This window comes from Cyprinus carpio, chromosome A11 (genome assembly GCF_018340385.1).
Source record: "Cyprinus carpio isolate SPL01 chromosome A11, ASM1834038v1, whole genome shotgun sequence".
Lineage (NCBI taxonomy): Eukaryota > Metazoa > Chordata > Actinopteri > Cypriniformes > Cyprinidae > Cyprinus > Cyprinus carpio.
Genome location: NC_056582.1, coordinates 9,900,138 through 9,917,975, shown reverse-complemented (window position 1 = coordinate 9,917,975; position 17,838 = coordinate 9,900,138). Strand labels below are relative to the sequence as shown.

General features: G+C 39.5%; 1 protein-coding gene across 1 annotated transcript in view; it reads right to left on the bottom strand.

The window, feature by feature from the left end:
• The window catches only part of LOC109055094 (inactive N-acetylated-alpha-linked acidic dipeptidase-like protein 2), a 261,704-nt gene that overhangs the window by 172,585 nt on the left and 71,281 nt on the right, over positions 1–17,838 (bottom strand). The window lies entirely within an intron of this gene.

Here is a 17,838-nt window from a genome sequence, read left to right as displayed (position 1 = left end):
CTTGAATCTAATGCAGTTGATTAACAGATCAATAAATAACTTAATTGTTTGATCAACGCAGCTGTTTTATAATTAACCACAACGCTGTGATTAATGTGAATGTGAATGATATCGTAGCTTTTAGGTTGTTCTAATGTACAGCTATGGTGTAATTAGATATTACTTGTGACTAATTCTAAAAATATTACATCATGAAATAATGTTTATGTCCCTTTAAAACAGGTGTAGATGTAAGGGCATTGCTGTTGAATAATATACAGTACGAGAGTTAATCAAAGGTAATCAAATTATGGTGGACAATAATGAGCAACAAGAACAAGAGCCTTAATTACTTGGTGATTTTTGACTTAAAAAAAAAAAAAAAAATGTCAAACTAATGTAAAACCTATGATCGTTAACATAACATGGACATCACCTAATAGTGTTTATGTCATCATTTCAATCCCAAAGCTTTTGCATTTGAAAATACAGAGCATCTTTCTCAATGAACTGTGAATGTAGAGAGAAAATCACAGTATTTAATTTCATGGCTCCTTAACTTTCATACAGTTAATATTTTTCAGGAACCTTGCTATATATTCTTACTCTTTGTGTGGAATTTCTAAAGAAATTTTGAGAAATTAAAGGCACAGCAAGAGACAACAAGTTCATTTTCCAGTAGACAAAAACAGTTGGATTTGGTTCCTGCTAGAGCATAAATTTGCATTACAATATACTCCCTTAAACTGTCAATGGAAAAATGACTAATGAATAATCAAAATCAGAATCAGAATGATCAGAAAGAGCTTTATAGCCAAGTGTGCTACACACACAAAAAAATGTATCTTGGTGACAGCAGCTTCCAGTGCACTGAAAGGATGACAAGTGGTAAGACATAACAAAATAAAAAATAAGTGATTAAAAATAAATATACAAAAACAATACACAATAGACAAAAAATAAAAAAAGACAGTATATGTACAAACATACTACATTGATAGTTGGGTATTGCACGTTCTATTGCACAGTGGAGAGAACAAGTCCAATCATCCAACCTTAATGTTTCATCACCCAGTGTATTGGTGTTTTACAATTTCTAATGTTGCTGATTCATATTTATATTGTGAGAAAGATAATTCACAGAGCGTGCAAGTACTGAACTGAGCACTTGAATGTTTAAAATTCTAAGACTCAAAGCACGTGTAAATGATACATTCCGTCATCTGTCACAAGCATCTTTCACGGTGAAATATTTGTGGGAATTTCCCACGTTACAAGCGGAGAAACTGAGGGAATCAGTAGAATTATGCACAATCCCCACAATCCCACGCCGAACTTCAAGACTTGTAACTGTTCATGTGGTAGATGGCCTGAGGGAAGAAACTTTTCCTATGTCTGGCTGTTCTGGTGCTCTGTAGCAATAGTTCAAAGAGGAAGTATGCTGGCTGTGAGGGGTCCAGAGTGGTTTTTTTTCCAGCCCCTTTCCTCACTATGTATGAGAACAGTTCTAGGAGAGTGGGGAGGGTTGTACCAGTGATTCACTCAGCTGTCCCGACTATCCACTGCCGTCTTCTGAGGTCAGTTTTAGTAGCCGAGTAGCTGTATTTTTTTTTGGGGGGGGGGGGGGGGGGTGCAGGAGGAGTTCATCCATTTTGTTGGGTAGAGAGCAGAGATTCGCCAGATGGATACTAGACAGCACAGTTCTAAATCCGTGCTGTCTGAGCTTGAATAACATGCCAACTCTCTTCCCATGTGCTGCTGCTCCGCCAACTACAATGTTCAGCAAAACGTCAAAGCAATCAAAAACCGGTAGAAGATTGTGTGGTGTGTACTGCCGAATGTTCAGCAGTTCATCCCTGGTAAAACTGATTGTATTTGAGAAACAAAAACCAGGACAAACTAAAAAAAAAAAAAAAAAAAAAAAAAAAACTGGAGAGCTCCACACCGAGCCGGCCATCCACTGTGCCATCTTGGAATCATCTTTGAATTAAAATTACTTGTGCCCAAACCAAGGCCTCTAAAGATTGAAAAAACTAAGTATTCTATGCTGCAATACATGAGGTGGGATGACTACAATGAAAAGGAGGCATCATTGCTAAAGTTCTGCAATGTAGAGTTAGTCAAATTTTCTCTGAATCTGGTACCATGACGACGGCAGATTGCTTAATCTATTTGTGACAATACCATTACAAGTGGAACAAAAGTGGAACTGCAAGCTGTACATTTTCAGAGGTGACAATGAGATTCCAGATGCAGAACTTTTTACAGCAGAAGAAAGAAATGACCGTACTCTAAAGACTATTTCAGAGAGAAAATGAAAGAAAAGGGAACCTATAAAGAAGGTGCAGATGATAATAAAAGCAATAAATACCACAGTCATGCACACTATATCTTCCAGCCACAACCCACAGGCTTTACTGAGTTCAACCTTTGGATATTAAAACATTTTGCATGACGGTCAGTTGAGCTATTACTGTCTTCTGTCAACCATACCAATCTAAGCATGACAATTTCTCCATAAAGAAATTGAAATAAGACTTGATGACAGTTATAATTCTTTGTTTGTTTGAAAGCATTCAATTCAAAAAGCATTTCTAAAGTATTTTTACAATTACAAAGTACTGGCAGGCTAAGAAAATGTTTACATTGTAGATGTTTAGGTTGCAGATGCTTTAGGATACATATGCAGTGTGTCATGTTATGATATAGTGGCGTTAATAATTATTTGAACAACTTGATATGGGTTAAAAAGTAGGAATATCACGATTTTCAATTTTGAATAAATAAATAAACAAATAAATAATTTGCATAAGGACATTTCACAAGAGGTTTGTTAAGTTTTAAAATATAAAAACAATACAAATAAATTAATAAAGAATAATGATCAAAATCATTAGTCTGATATAAAACAACACATTATTATTATTGTATTTTTTTTGTATTTTTTTTTATATTTATATAAAAAATTAAATTGAAAATAGCTTGAAACTGGATTGTTGGTGTGAAGTTGTCTTGAATTTGTTTAGAGTTTGTTTTTAGATGCCAATTTGTGCATCTAATGCAATAAAATACAAGCTGCTTAGAGTCCAAATACTTATGCAAATGACTGTTCTTTTGCACAAGACAGGCCAAGAATTGTGGATCCAGAGGTGTGAAAAAAGCCCTCTGAAATGTACTTGCGAAGGTAATCTAGATTTCTCAAAAGAGGTCCTGTGTCACAGGAGGGAGGGTTATGGTTCACTATCACCAGGTTGCAAAGCTCAAATGGGTCACTGAGAGAGACCAGTGCTCAGTGTGGCAGCAGTAGGGGGTTTGAAATAGTGTACATGCCAGTCAACAGCAAAAAGGCCAGTGTATGCTGTACTGAAGCACTGCGGTCTGGGGGTAGATTGCGATCTGAGGTGTACGACCCAGGTATGGGAAAAGTGGAGCGTGATGTTTATAATACCTGACTGAAGCAGCCGTGGCTAAGAGACTTTCATGGTTGCCTGCCTACAGCTGAGACCTCATGTCTGATATTTAACCATGGTCTGATGCTAAAAGAAGTTGAGAAGTTGACTGGCTGACTTAAAGGGATAGTTTAACGAAACATGTTGTTTTCTGGACCCCAATGGCTTTCATTGTATGGGTAAAAACAGAATTTCAGGTTTAGATCTACAGTAAGGTGAACAAACGATGGCAGACTTTTCATTCTTTGGATGAAAAATCATTTTAACAGAAGATAATTTTTTGTCTTTTTTAGTGCTTTCTCACAGTGTAAAACCTGTGAAAACCACATGCATCTAACAATATCTACAGCTCTGTGTGTACAGATAAACATCTTTAAGTCTTATATCTCATTCCTCAGATCTAGTAGTGGTATGTACTCGACATTTAGTGGTGATAAGTCAAGTGCAGCATTTACAAGAGCAAAAAAAGAGCAAAAAAAAGCTGTCTAGCTGGCTTCCATGATGGTTCATGTCTTGTAATATAGCTGCCATTAAATACACATCAACACCACACCCTGTTTATTACCAATCACGACAGAAAAAAAAAAGAAACAACACACACACACACACACACACACACACACACACACACACACATATATATATATATATATATATATATATATATATATATATATATATATATATATATATTTATATATATTATCACATATTATAGTGTGTGTGTGTGTGTGTGTGTGTGTGTGTGTCTTGGTGCCTCTGCTGTTGCGATTTAAATATTACCCTTATTAACTTTATAGACAAAAGTAATTGCTCACTCGATAGCATTTTGCTGACTCATGCAGCAGACAGGGACCACTGGTTCACACCAGGAAACAACTAACTGCAAAGAACCAGTTAACCATCAAGGGAGGTATGAAGGGATCTGGAGAGAAAGATGGGTTATTTGAGATTTTTTTTAACTTTTCCCTTTCAGTTCATCTGCCTGTTATTTGTTTTTTAAAAAGTAATACCTAAAATTTGGTGTATGAAATTCATCTAAATGCTATTGGGTGTGGTATAAGTGTAAATAGGAACACATCAGCACTGTAAAATGGTGTAAATATATACTGAAGATTGAATAAATGAAAGACTGATTGAGAAATGAATGAGTGTGGCATATAAAAGCAAGCATGTTCATGAAAATAATAATAATTCATGGTCCAGCATACAAACAACAACAACAACAACAACAACAACAACAACAACAAAAAGTGTGTTCAAGTTCAGACCATAATTTAATGTTGAGTATAAGAGGCCATTTACACAGAATGCCACTTTGCATTTAAAAAAAACGCAAGACGCACGGTAGTGAAATGAAAGCCATTTTTAAGAAGCATTTCTGATATTGAATGTCACACGAGATGCTTCAAAAGATGTGAGATGCGAGCACAATGGCTAAAAACATCTGTCTAGCATATGTTTACTTAGAAAAACAATGGAAAATCAGCACAATGAAATGTAAAAGCGTGTTCTGTGTGAATGCCAAGAACTTGATTAGCTTTGGATTACATTAACTTGAACATCAGAAATTGATTTGTCCTGTTACATACTGAATATTATATCTGCTACTACTTTACTACTACTACTTACTATTAAATTATATCAAATATTCTGCCTTACCTAATCTTCCCCAAGGAGGTCTGTAATATCTGGAGAAAGCTAACCATTAGCATTATCTTTAGCATTTCAATGACAGTTGTTTGTCGGGTGCAACTTTAAAAAAAAAAAAAAAAAAAGAGAAAAAAAGAAAATAAATTTGCTCTTTCCACAGAATTTTTGTGAGCCAAAAATCTGAGCCATGAATATCATGTGACTAATTACAGACCCGCAAGACAACACTAATTGGCTTGCCTGTCTCAAAGCCGGTTTACTGTCGGCAATGCTAAGCTCCAAAATGAATCAGGGACTGGTAACATTTACTACAAAAAACTATTAGTGATATATAGAGTACCATTTTAAAGTTTGAGGTCAGTAAGATTGTATTTTGTTCAACAGAAGTTAATACTTTTATTCATCAACGACGGCTTGAATTGATCAAAAGCGCTATATATTTACATTGTTACAAAAAAAAAATTATCTATTTCAAATAAATGCTTTTTTTTTTTTTTTTACTTTCTATTCATCGAAAAATCTGTATCGCAGTTTCTGCAAAAATTATTAAGCAGCACAACTGTTTCCAACATTGCTAAAAATATTAAATGTTTCTTGAGCAGTAAGGATCATGTGACACTAAAGACTGGAGTAATGAGGCTGAACATTTCTAGCTTTGCCTTCACGGGAATGAATCACATTTTAAAATGTATACTCTAATATCTTAAATATGTTTGATTTATAGTGATACCCACCAGAAGAAAAGCACAAGTAAACAGTTCAAGTGGAATGACAGAGAAGACAAGTATGCATATATTCTCTTTTCTTCCTTCAAGGGGAGATTTTATCCTATTTCAGAGAATTACGGTGTCCAGGATATTTAGGTAAGTCCCTAAATCATCCTGGGTCTGTGTCTTCTGCCTCACATTTTATTCTCAATTCCACTGCAATGAAAGTAGCACAGTGCATCATGGGAGCTTGCCTGTGTTTATCGTCCCTTCAGACAGACCATTCACTTGGCAACCATCAGTCACTGTAAAACTCCACTGACTTTATTCACAGAAGACTAGCTGCATCAACAGACACATTGCAATCAAGACTGAGACCTTTCTTCAGCGAATATGGGGGAATAATGAGCGGGTTTTTTTTTTTTTAATGAGACCTTTCTTCAGGGTTGTCAGATTGATGATTTCAACAGGAACGAGCACACTTGACAATGAATGGAATGTAGTATATGTTTTTTCGCAGTTTTGCGAGAAGTGGTGAGAAGGTGTGCAGTGGTTGGGATTTGGTGGGTTAAAACAGAGACCGACATTCCGGCCCGGAACACACATTTTGCGGAACGCAAGGAGAATAACTGACTGTAGCATTGTTTTTCAGATAAACAAGTATGTAAACTTAGCATGTTTCTTAAATATCCACAAACATATTATGGTATTTTTATGCTTTATTAGAGACAAAAACTTACATACAGCACCTTTAAATGTAAACTTTTCTAGAAAGAAATATATAAAATCCATATTAAACCAACATTTCTAAAACTTCGTTTTAAACTATATTTTAAAAAGATTTTTCTTTTTCTTTATAACCCCCCACCCCCATTCATTTTCTCCACAATTTCAGTGTTCACTCAGAGCTTCAAAAATCCACCCAGAGCTTCTACTGATCAAACAAAGCCAAAAACACACACAAGCACAAGTGTTTAGGAAAGGTAAATTATGTTGACTGGAAACAAATACGTTATCAGGAACTGAATTCATCCATCATGATGGGCAGACAATACACAATGGGACACAACTGAGACAAAATTACGTGGAAGAAAAAAGAAGAAAAAACAAGAGGCCAAACTGAGAAGACAGAACAGAGGACAAACAAAATTCTGCTTTAAATCAATGTAAGACGTCAGTGAAGTGAGGAGCAGAGAAAGGAGAAAGTGTTTATGAAATGGCTCAGGAAGAAAGTGTTTTGGGGGATGAGGGGATGGGTGGTTGGATCAGATCTTTGCTAGCTTTAATATTTCACTGTGCTGATAAGAAACCTGTCATATCTCCCTTTCTGCCTTTCAGCAGCTGTTGCCATGACAATGGGTAGACGGCTGAACCGTGTGTGTGTGTGTGTGTGTGTGTGTGTGTGTGTGTGTGTGTGTGTGTATGTGTGGGTGTGTTTAAGTGGTTTTATTTAAATGATGACTGCCAAAGACAATGACATCTGTGCAATATGGGGGAATGAGATACCGATTAATGTGTAATGAAAATGGATATAGAAAGGGAAATTTTATATTTGGGATGAAGCTCACATCAAATAACATATTCCAATATCTCACTTATTTTGTATACAAATGTTCTGTCTGGCTATAAAATAATTTTAATTTCATGCAAATATTCCTCAACCATAATCTCCAAAAATCACATTAGCTCTATCGGCTGTGTTTTGCAAAGCAGAAGATAATAGTTTAATATCCAACTTTGAAGCGCTAAAGAGATACCTGAGAGATGAAGTTTTCAAAACCTCAGGCCTTATTCTGCTAATCATGGGCTCATTTTAAAGGAATATTCCATGTTCAAAACAAGATATGCTCAGTCACCAGCATTTCTGGTATGCTGATTATACCATAAATAAATAAATAAATAAATAAATAATCATGTTAACTGATATGTTAAAATAACTACGAAATTTTGTTTTACTATAACACTTCTAGATTTTTGCTATTAAAATTACTATATATATATATATATATATATATATATATATATATATATATATATATATATATATATATATATATATATATATATATATATATATTATTTTTTTTTTTTTTTTTTTTTTTTTTTTTGAGTTTGACTGCTCCCTCGTTTTCTTCATAAAAGGGCCAGTGGTAACACATTCGATATTGTAGCCTAATTCTTCTTATGGGAAATCTTTAGCATTTAATTCATTATTACCATGCCCTGGGCTGGCCGCAGGGCAGACTTGACCTTGATTTGGGTGCTTTAATTGCATACAGTTATTTTCTCTCACACCTGCTGGAACCTATTTGCTAATTTCTAAAGTGATGTAATTATTGCCAAATCTCACAGAGAATTGATTCTTATTTGCTAATTTCTAAAGTGATGTAATTATTGCCAAATCTCACAGAGAATTGATTCTCTTCGCTGTGCTAAGCCACCAAATTTCACTGTTCCTTCTGAGCACAGAATAACAACTCCTGTTAACATTCATATAGTAAGTATATTTTCACTCCTACCATTGTGTTCTATAATGCATTTTGGTCTCAACTGGTGGGTCACAACCCACAAATAGATTGCAGGTCTGCTTCGATAAGGTAACATTGTAAAAAACAATGCTAAAAGCAAATTAATAAAATGCAATTTATATGAATCACGTAATCACTTTCACACTTTCACTTTCACTTTTTTTTCACCCATGGTTAGGAGAACAGCAAAACAAATAGATTTATCAACATGTTGTTGTTGGTGCCAAAAGAAAACAATTCTTTATTAATAATTATCAACTGTCACCTTATTCAATAATATTAAATATTTTCTGAAAAAAGTGTAATTATTGTAAAATACTAAAATTGTATTTTTGTATGTAATTTATGTATGCTTTTTGAAAACTGAATAATGATTAGGGCTACCCCCCAATAATCACTGAGGAGAGGCTTAGTCAACTTAAAATTTATTAGACGGTTAGTTGCAGAAAAATGTTGTTAACGACTGGCCCTTAAGATAATTACAGTATATCGAGAACATGTATGTAGTAGCAACTTTACATGGCCACTTACTCTAACATTAACATAGATAAATGTGCGCTATTAGGTGCATATCATAGTGTTTGTGTGGAGTATGGAAGCTATTAGTCTACTTGCCTCACAGACATGATAAATATATATATAGAAAGCTTGAAAAGTCTACTTTTTTATGTCTACTTATATGTGTGTGAATATAAATATTTTTTTTTATAGTGTTTGTGCCAACAAATTTTTAATGGGACATTTCTTAATGTTATATGGGATATGGTGTATGATGAAGATTTAAGTTGATTGTAGTATTTGTTTAATTATTTAGATTATTGAAATATTAATCTAATTATTTAAATTATTAAATAACACCATGAATTCTAATATTTTTTAAATAAAATCATAAAAACAACAGCAACAACAATCCACTGGAGGCACCCAAGGGTTTCACTTTTACATTTCACTTATATAAAAATATAAAAACATGTAATATTCAATAAATAAATAAATAAATAAATATTATTTGATGACAAAAAAAATCCAACCTCAAAAGACATCATACCTCACCAAGGACATATTGTTGAGCGTGTTGGTTTGCAAATTGATGTTCAATGAACAATCTAGGTCCTAAAGCTGTAGTTGATGAATTTGGTTCCTAAAGTGTAGTTATTTAAAAACAGTTGATTTTCTTTTCATCTATAGGCCTTGAGGCTGAACATCTGGGGCTTTCTCACAAATAGGAGCAATTGTTCCTGGCCATGAACCAGCTTCTGTTAAAGTGGCACTTCTGTTGTTCCTCAAACAACATTCCTATCTGCCAACGACTGTTCCCTTTCTGGTAACGATCACTGCATCTTGTGCCTGGGTTTGAACATGCTGAGGCAGCGCTCGTGGATGACTCATGTTATCATTGCGGGGACATGACCATCGTGATGTTGCAATCGAGGCTCCTCTTCGTCAAACGAGGAGGAGTCCCCCTCCCCATGCCCCATTCTAGTTCCTCCAACCAGCAGAGGACTACTTCGACGTGTGACCAGGGTGATCTGAGGATTACAGTGAGGGCCTCCCCATTGAGTGCGTCTCTGCGGGCCCCTCACTCCTCCAGCACATCACACCCTCTGGTGTTCTGCAATGAGGTGACTTAGTCCTCTGACAGGGCGGGGTAAAGCATCTCATTCAGGCCTCCAGCAGATGACAGGATGTCGATCACTGCATCGGGGGACGAGCTAGGCTCGAGCTAGGCTTCCCCTCCATCTCCTGAATGCGTGATGCTGGATGATTGGTTCCTGGGGGTGCCGCAGGCCGATTGCCGGCAGCCACCTCTGGTTCCATTCTTCCCGGAGGTGCATGAAGAAGTTACTAGATCTTTGAAGGCACCTTTTTCTGCCAGAAACAGAGCTAGTGCTTATTCTGTCCTCACTGCCCTCGACGGCTGGGCGGCTACGGGATATGTGGAGATCCCCCCTATTGCGATGCAGCTCTGCATGCAAAGCGCTGCCGCCTGACGGGGTAATACATGCCTCCTGTCCAGAGCTTGTAAGTTCTCGTCTGCTCTAATGGCCAAGGCTTAAACAGCTGCTGGACAGGCCACCTCCGCCCTGCATGCCATGGCCCTTCTACAAGTCTAACAGGCTAAGGCGTTGAAGCAGCTGCACGAGGGCAGTTCTGACCCAGGGGTAATGCAGTAACTGCGCAATGTGACAGACCTAGCCCTTCGTGTGACGAAAGTCACGGCGCGGCCCTTTGGTCAGACAAAATCCATCCTGGTGGTCCAGAATGCCACCTTTAGCTGAACCTGGCAGATATGAGGGAGGCCGACAAACAAACAGTTTCCTGAACTCCCTGATCTCCCAGGCTGGCCTCTTTGGCAACACGGTGGAAAGCTTTGCCCAGCAGTTCTCTACTGCACAGAAGCAGATGGAGGCGATCAAGTCCTCCTAAGTTCAGGGGCATTCGGTTCAACTTTGTGCTGAACATGGATGCTCCCATCTTGCAAGCAGAAATCACAGTCCTGCTGGTGAAGGACGCGATAGAGCCCGTCCCTCCAGCCGATATGAAGTTGGGGTTTTACAGCCAAGAAAGGCGGTGGGTTACAATCAATCCTGGACCTGCCCATTCTGAACCGGGCCCTTCACAGGCTCCCATTCAGGATATTAACATAGAAACTTATTTTCCACAGGATTGGTTTGCAGCAATCAACCTGAAGGACACATACTTTCATGTTTCGATCCTCCCTTGACACAGGCCTTTTCTCTGCTTTGCATTCGAGGGGTGAGCATATAAGTACAAGGTCCTCCCCTTCGGGCTGTCCCTGTTGCCTTGTGTCTTCACCAAGGTCGTGGAGGCAGCCCTCGTCAAAAAGAGCAAACAGTTTCAGAGGCTTCTCGGGCATATGGCATCTCAGAACGCTTCAGCATTGGCTTCACGACCCAGTCCCAAGATGGGCATGGCAACGCGTCACTCACCGGGTCTCAGTTACCCTGTCCTGCCACCAGACATTCAGCCTGTAGCTAACCTTTGCCTTTCTTCCGGGAGGAGTTCCCCTATTGCAAGTGTTGCTGGCGTGTTGTTGTCTCAACAGATGCCTCCGCCATAGGCTGGGGTGCCATGTGCAATGAGCATGCAGCATTGGGCACCCGGACAGGGCCTCGTCTGCAGTGGCATATCAGTTGCTTCGAGTTGCTAGCAGTATGGCTTGCTCTGCGCCGCTTCAAATTCCAGCTACACGACAAGCACGTCCTGGTCCGGATGGACAATGCTGCAACCTTTGCGTACATCAACCACCAGGGCTGTCTAAGCTCCCGTCGCATATTGCAACTCACCCGCCATCGCCTCCTTTGGAGTCAGAAGCATCTGAGGTTGCTTTGCGCCGTTAACGTCCCAGGCGAGTTCAACTCCACCCCGAGACATTCCAGCTGATCTGGAGACACTTCAGGGATGCTCAGGTAGACCTGTTTGCCTCTCCGGACACGTCCCATTGGCAGCTGTTCTACTGCCTGTCCGAGGGTACCCTTGGCACAGATGCGCTGGCACACAGCTGGCCTCTGGGCCTTCGCAGGTTTGCATTTCCCCCAGTGAGCCTTCTCGCACAGACATTCTGGAAGGTCAGGGAGGATGAGGAGCAGGTCCTCTTTGTAGTGCCATACTGGCCCAGTCGGACTTACTGCTCCTCACGACAGCCCCTCCTTTGCAAATTCCTCTGAGGAAGGATCTCCTTTCTCAGAGAGGGGGCACCCTCTGGCACTCATGCCCGGACCTGTGGAATCTTCACATGTGGTCTCCGAATGGGACGCAGCGGTTCTAGGTGATCTACCTCCAGCGGTGGTAAACACCATAACTTGGCACGCCTACATGCTGAAGTGGAACCTGTTCATCGATTGATGTTCTTCCTGGTGGGAGGACCCCTGTAGATGCCCGATCGCGGTCGTGTACTCCTTTCTGCAAGAAGGGCTAGAGTGAAGGCTGTCTCCCTCCACCCTTAAAGTGTATCGCTATCGCTATCACTGCACATCACAATGCAGTAGATGGCAAGTCTGTTGGGAAGCACGACTTGATCATCGGGTTCCTTAGGGGTGTGAGGAGGCTGAATCCTCAGCAACCCCACCTGGTACCCTCTTGGGATCTCCCCTCGGTCCCGAAGGAGGGGCCCTTCAAACCTCTGCAGTCAGTAGAGCTTTCTGTCACTAAAGACAGTGCTCCTCACTGCATTGGCTTTGGTCAGGAGGGTCAGGAACCTGCAGGCATTTTCCGGTTGATGATACGTGCCTTGAATTTGGGCTGGCCGACTCTCACGTTGTCCTCATAGCCCGGCCTGGATATATGCCCAAAGTTCACACCACACCTTTCAGGGATCAGGTGGTAAACTTGCAATTGCTGACCTGGGAGAAATCAGACCCAGCTGTTGCTTTGCTCTATCCCATTCGTGCCTTGCACATTTATGTGGACCGTATGCAGAGCTTCAGGATCTCAGACCAACTCGATCAATGTGGACCGTATGCAGAGCTTCAGGATCTCAGACCAACTCGATCACGCTTGCTGCGCAAACATGTTTGCGAAGTGATTCTCAGTGTCCCTTCAGTTTCAGTAACACCAGACCCGCTCGGTGAACCCTGTTGAAGCTTAAGTGATTACAGTTTCCTCCCAAGATGCGTGAGCTTAAGTGATTCTCACTTCAGTTTCCCTTTCGGTGAACCCTGTTGAAGTTGTTTTTGCACATGGTGATGAGTTGTGGTGGGGTGGGTGCTCATGTGTAGTGATTCCCCCTTCAGGTGATCCCACATGTGTATTATTCCATGGTACAGCTTCCTTCACAGTAAGCCTGTGTCTTTCCCTGACAGAGACCTTCTGCCATCTCTACTGTGTACTGATCTCACACCAGGTTGGCTGAGTCTACCGCAGGGACTTCCATATGTAGTAATGCCCTATGGCCAGTCCCTATGTGTAACTTCCACATGATACCTCCTTTATGTAGGATGTGGCTTAAGTAGCATTCCCCTTCTTGGGTATGCTTTCCCAGTGTTATCCAATATCCCACTGTACAAAACAGTAGGGGCGGACACATCTGCCTAAGCCCTGTCCTATCTTCTGACCCAACTGGTGTGGGGGGACTTGTCTCGGTTAAGTATGTAACTCTCATTCTCTGAAGGAGGGAATGGAGAGGTTACGCCTCATCGCCACAGTTGCTGTAACACCCACTGTCTCGGCTCCTCAGTGAAAAACTGAATGTGTGACTGCCTTCGCTCTCCTTATATACCGCACAGCAGGGCAGGGCAGGGTGCGCGACGCAAAGATTGCATGTCAACACTTATTGGCTTGCTTTGTTAACACTCAAAGGTGATTCATCTCTCTAGCGAGATCCCAATTCGTCAGTCACTGATGTAACGTCTCCATTTCCTCCCTCGGGGAATAAGGGTTACATACGTAACTTAGACATTCTCTCATGACTGGCTGTGACTGGTTAACAGGCAACAACAATATTTCAGGAATGATATATAATGCTTATCAAGGAATGTGTTATGCTTGTGTAAAACACATTATTCTAACCCTTTACCTAGAAGAAGTGCAGACCTGCAGTAACGCATTGCCACATTAACTAAATCTCAGTGGTTCTGTTTGTGTTGTTTACTCTCAACTAGGTAACTTAATATTAAGTAATAGGTTAGTGCCTTTCCTCCAGAGACAAAATGACTAAAGTACTTTACAAAAGAGGAAAACGGTTACGTTTCAGCAATCTGAGTTGGCTAGATTACCACTGGTAATCTGAATTGACAGGCTGTCAACTCCTGTGTTTAGCACACTGCTGCCTTGCTAATGCATACTTATGCATTGATTCCATTCTGTTTAAATTATATGCCAGAAGATCAACAGTTATAATATAAGATTCCCATGCATGGTGAATATTAACCCTTTAAACCTGAAGTGTACCGTCGGGACCACAAACCCCCGTGAAAAAAAAAAAAATCATAATCAAATTACTAAGCAACAGCTGAATGGAATAACACAAAATAGGTATCATTTTAGAGCATAGGTATCAGGGCCTGTATTAATAAAGAATCTTAATGCAAAAAGTAGCTACTAGTGACAAAATTCTAAGAAAATTCTTAGAAATGTGGGCGTTTACTTTTAAAATTAAAAGAAAAAATCCTAGTAAAGAAAAAAGTAATTCAGAAAGCATCTTAGCCCTTAAAAAGAAGTCTTAAGGTCAAACTTGTTAGGAGCACGGACGAGGACTTTTAAGAGGCTTAAGAGTTTCTTTAGCAGAGGAGAAAATGGCAGAAAGACGAAGAGGAAGAAGAAATGTGTTGCAGACAATGGATGACAGGGAGTTAGTAAGACGCTATAGATTAGATCGTGCAGGGATCATGTTTGTGACTGGCTCCTCACACCTTACCTCCATCCTGACCAGGGGTCACAGCTAAATTACAACAGGTAACAGTGACAAGTTAACATACACTGTGTGTGTGTGGACTTCAAATTTAGAGAAACAACAAATGTGTTGCAGTAGTATTTGTAGGCTTACTCTACTTCCCATAAATAACCTACCATTATGTTTTGAAAATATCAACTGAATTCTGTTCATTTTCATTAACTCACAAGAAAACACGAGCCGCAGTCAACAAAGAATCCTTGGTCAACTAAAGAGGCGTTTTCACATTTTGCATGGAAAGGTGTGACTGGCACCAGGAAAGGTCTGCAAACTGATAACAGCCTGTGCAGTGCATCATAACATCTGTAAAGCTAGACAAATTGCAGACCCTCCCATGGACAATCGGGCTGATGAAGAGGATGATGAAGAATACCCTCCACAAGGGAGGGGTCTGTCCCAAAGTGGGAATCCTTACTAATTTTACTAATTTGTTTTACCTTACTAACAGTTTACTAATTTGCATTTCATGTAAGTTACAGTGAATGTAATATAAAAACCGTGACTAAACAGACACTAGCCAACATTTTCATTAGAAAGATATTATGAAGACACAAAAAACATATTATTTGTTATTAGTTTTATTTTTGAGTAGCTCAATCTTTAGTTTGTAGTACTCCTTCTGTAGATGGAGTACTATTTTCTGCTGCTTTAGGACATCCATCTCCAGTTTTTTGTCTACTAGGGATGGTGTTGAAGCAGCTGCAGTGGCAGCAGAAGGCAGGGAATGAGGCGCTTCGGGCTGAGGGTCACCCATCTGCGATGTCGACGGTCCCCATTCCTCTGCTGAAGGCTCTGTGCTACTAAAAGGACAAAACATTTTATCTCTGTTATTTAAAATAAATTTAGGGCAATTTGTTTTTGTTTTTCAGTTCATATAATGCCAGATAGAAATATGAGAAATGGCCTTGCCTATGTTAAATAAAAATTTGTCTTTATATTGTGTTACTTGGCTGTTGGTTCATTAAAATTACCATTTTTGTAGTTCCACCAGCTGAATCATTGAGCTGTCTGTGCCTTCCTTCAAACTGGTAATACTTGTTTCTGAGTGACCTAAGATGTTGAACACGGTTTGGGCTACTTGAGACAGCTGTTAAGCAGCCCCCTCCCCCCCCCCCAACGAAAGCAGTGGACCACATGTACAGTATACATATAATTGTATAGCCATATAAAGATGCCATGTTTGATACATTAAAACCAACATTCAAACCACCACTTAAATAGACAGCAATCAGTGTAATTGGAAAGAGTGGAACAATTTTTATCATTCTAAGCTAATCAAATACCTTATAGGAAATTAAAAGCATGGTAAATAAAAAAGGGATTTATATACACACATATAATGTGTGTGTGTGTGTGTGTGTGTGTGTGAGAGAGAGAGAGAGAACGGTCAAATAGGAAAAATTACGCATGTAAATTCAAAGTAAAGGATTAGAATAGACCCTATACTTAAAATCACTCTTTTTTTCCTTCTTAGACAACCAACCAATCACAGTCTTCAAAAGATTGTGTCATACATAGCAACGGGGTCAACCCCGCCTCCTCACTAAGATTAAAGTTTTTGTCTTTTCCTTACTCAGAGTTGCTCTCAGATCGGACCAGAATCGCTCTTAAGCTAAGACTCCTACGTAAAAGTTTTTAAGCTAAAGTAAGAGTTTTCTGAGAGGATTCTTAGAATCTTTATGAATATGGGCCCAGATTTTTAATGCATATAATCATTTTGATCAACACTTAACGAGTGCCGAGTCGTCCCTCTAAACCTGAGTCTAATGCCTGCAGGCACCTAGTGACAAAAATTAATAATCTTTTTTTTTTTTCAACTACTGCCTTGATCGACACAAAGTACGTGTCATTTGAAATCTTAGAGTCTGAATTATACAATGCATAGGGTATCAGACCTTGAATCAGACAATTTAAGATTCAATCAAGAACATGGGCCTCCAGGAACGAGGTTGGGAACCACTGACCTAGAGGACAAGAACCAGACTGAGATTCCTTAGGAGACCTTTTAACCTCTCTGGTTTTCAAAGAACAAGTCCTTATGTTCACAGAATGGCACATAAACTGCCTTTCCTTGTATATATGCACCTAAATGACGCTAAAAGGACTTATGAGCAACTAATCATTTCTTTGCTTAACTCCATATCATGTACTGTATGTAACCCACACATTGGACTATCATGGTCTAATCACTTATTGTGTATGTCTTTTTCATAACTATTGAATAGCTTAAGGTTTCATATTCATGTTTAGTATGTGTGTGTTTGAAAATTCTTGCTTGAAACGTTTCTTCAAATCAATTCTTTGTCAAACGTGTCATATTCTTGTTAAAAAAATCATGTCCAAAATTATACTCTGCAAGAGCGGGAAAATTCGGACCATGTGACTGATAAGATAACATTTGATTTATGTATTGGGAGCAGAAACATTGCAACACCCGAGCTATAATTGGTCAAGGCACCATTTGGGTCTTTTTGTTTTTGTCTGATGAAGAGCCTGTGTGCTCAAAATGTCACTACATATGCTATGCAACAGTTTTTAAAAATAATAAATTTTTCTGATACTTTTGGAGCTTTGGTGTTGCTGACTTGACATTCAAATATTGTACCATTTGGGATGTGGCCACAACCCGGTTTAAATACTCAGGACACCATCAAACTTTGCTTTTTAGCTTTTGCTTTTTAGCCACTGCTTGCTTCTTTTTTGTCATCAGCCATGCTTTTTGCCATCACTTTTTGCATTCTTTGAGCGCCGTTCTAGCATGCTTCGGCCTGCACGCCCGATGCTACTTAGCCACGATGAGAAGAAAAATCATCTAGTCTTGTTCCTTCTATTCCTTTACTTTAGTTTCTTTTCCGTTGAGAGTTTCGTGTTCAGTTTAGTTTAGTCTCTGAGCTCACCTCGGGTCTGTGACCGCCTCAAACTTCAACCAGCCCACAACTCTGCAACTTCAGCCAACGCCCAACCACTGGCTTCCCAAGACATCACTTCAACACATACTGAACTTCCAGCCAATCAGCAACCTCGGGAATCCCCCTTTTCTGCAATGATGACAACAAAGGGAACCCCTTACACAGGCAACAAGTACCTCCAGATTCTAGCTAAACTGGTGC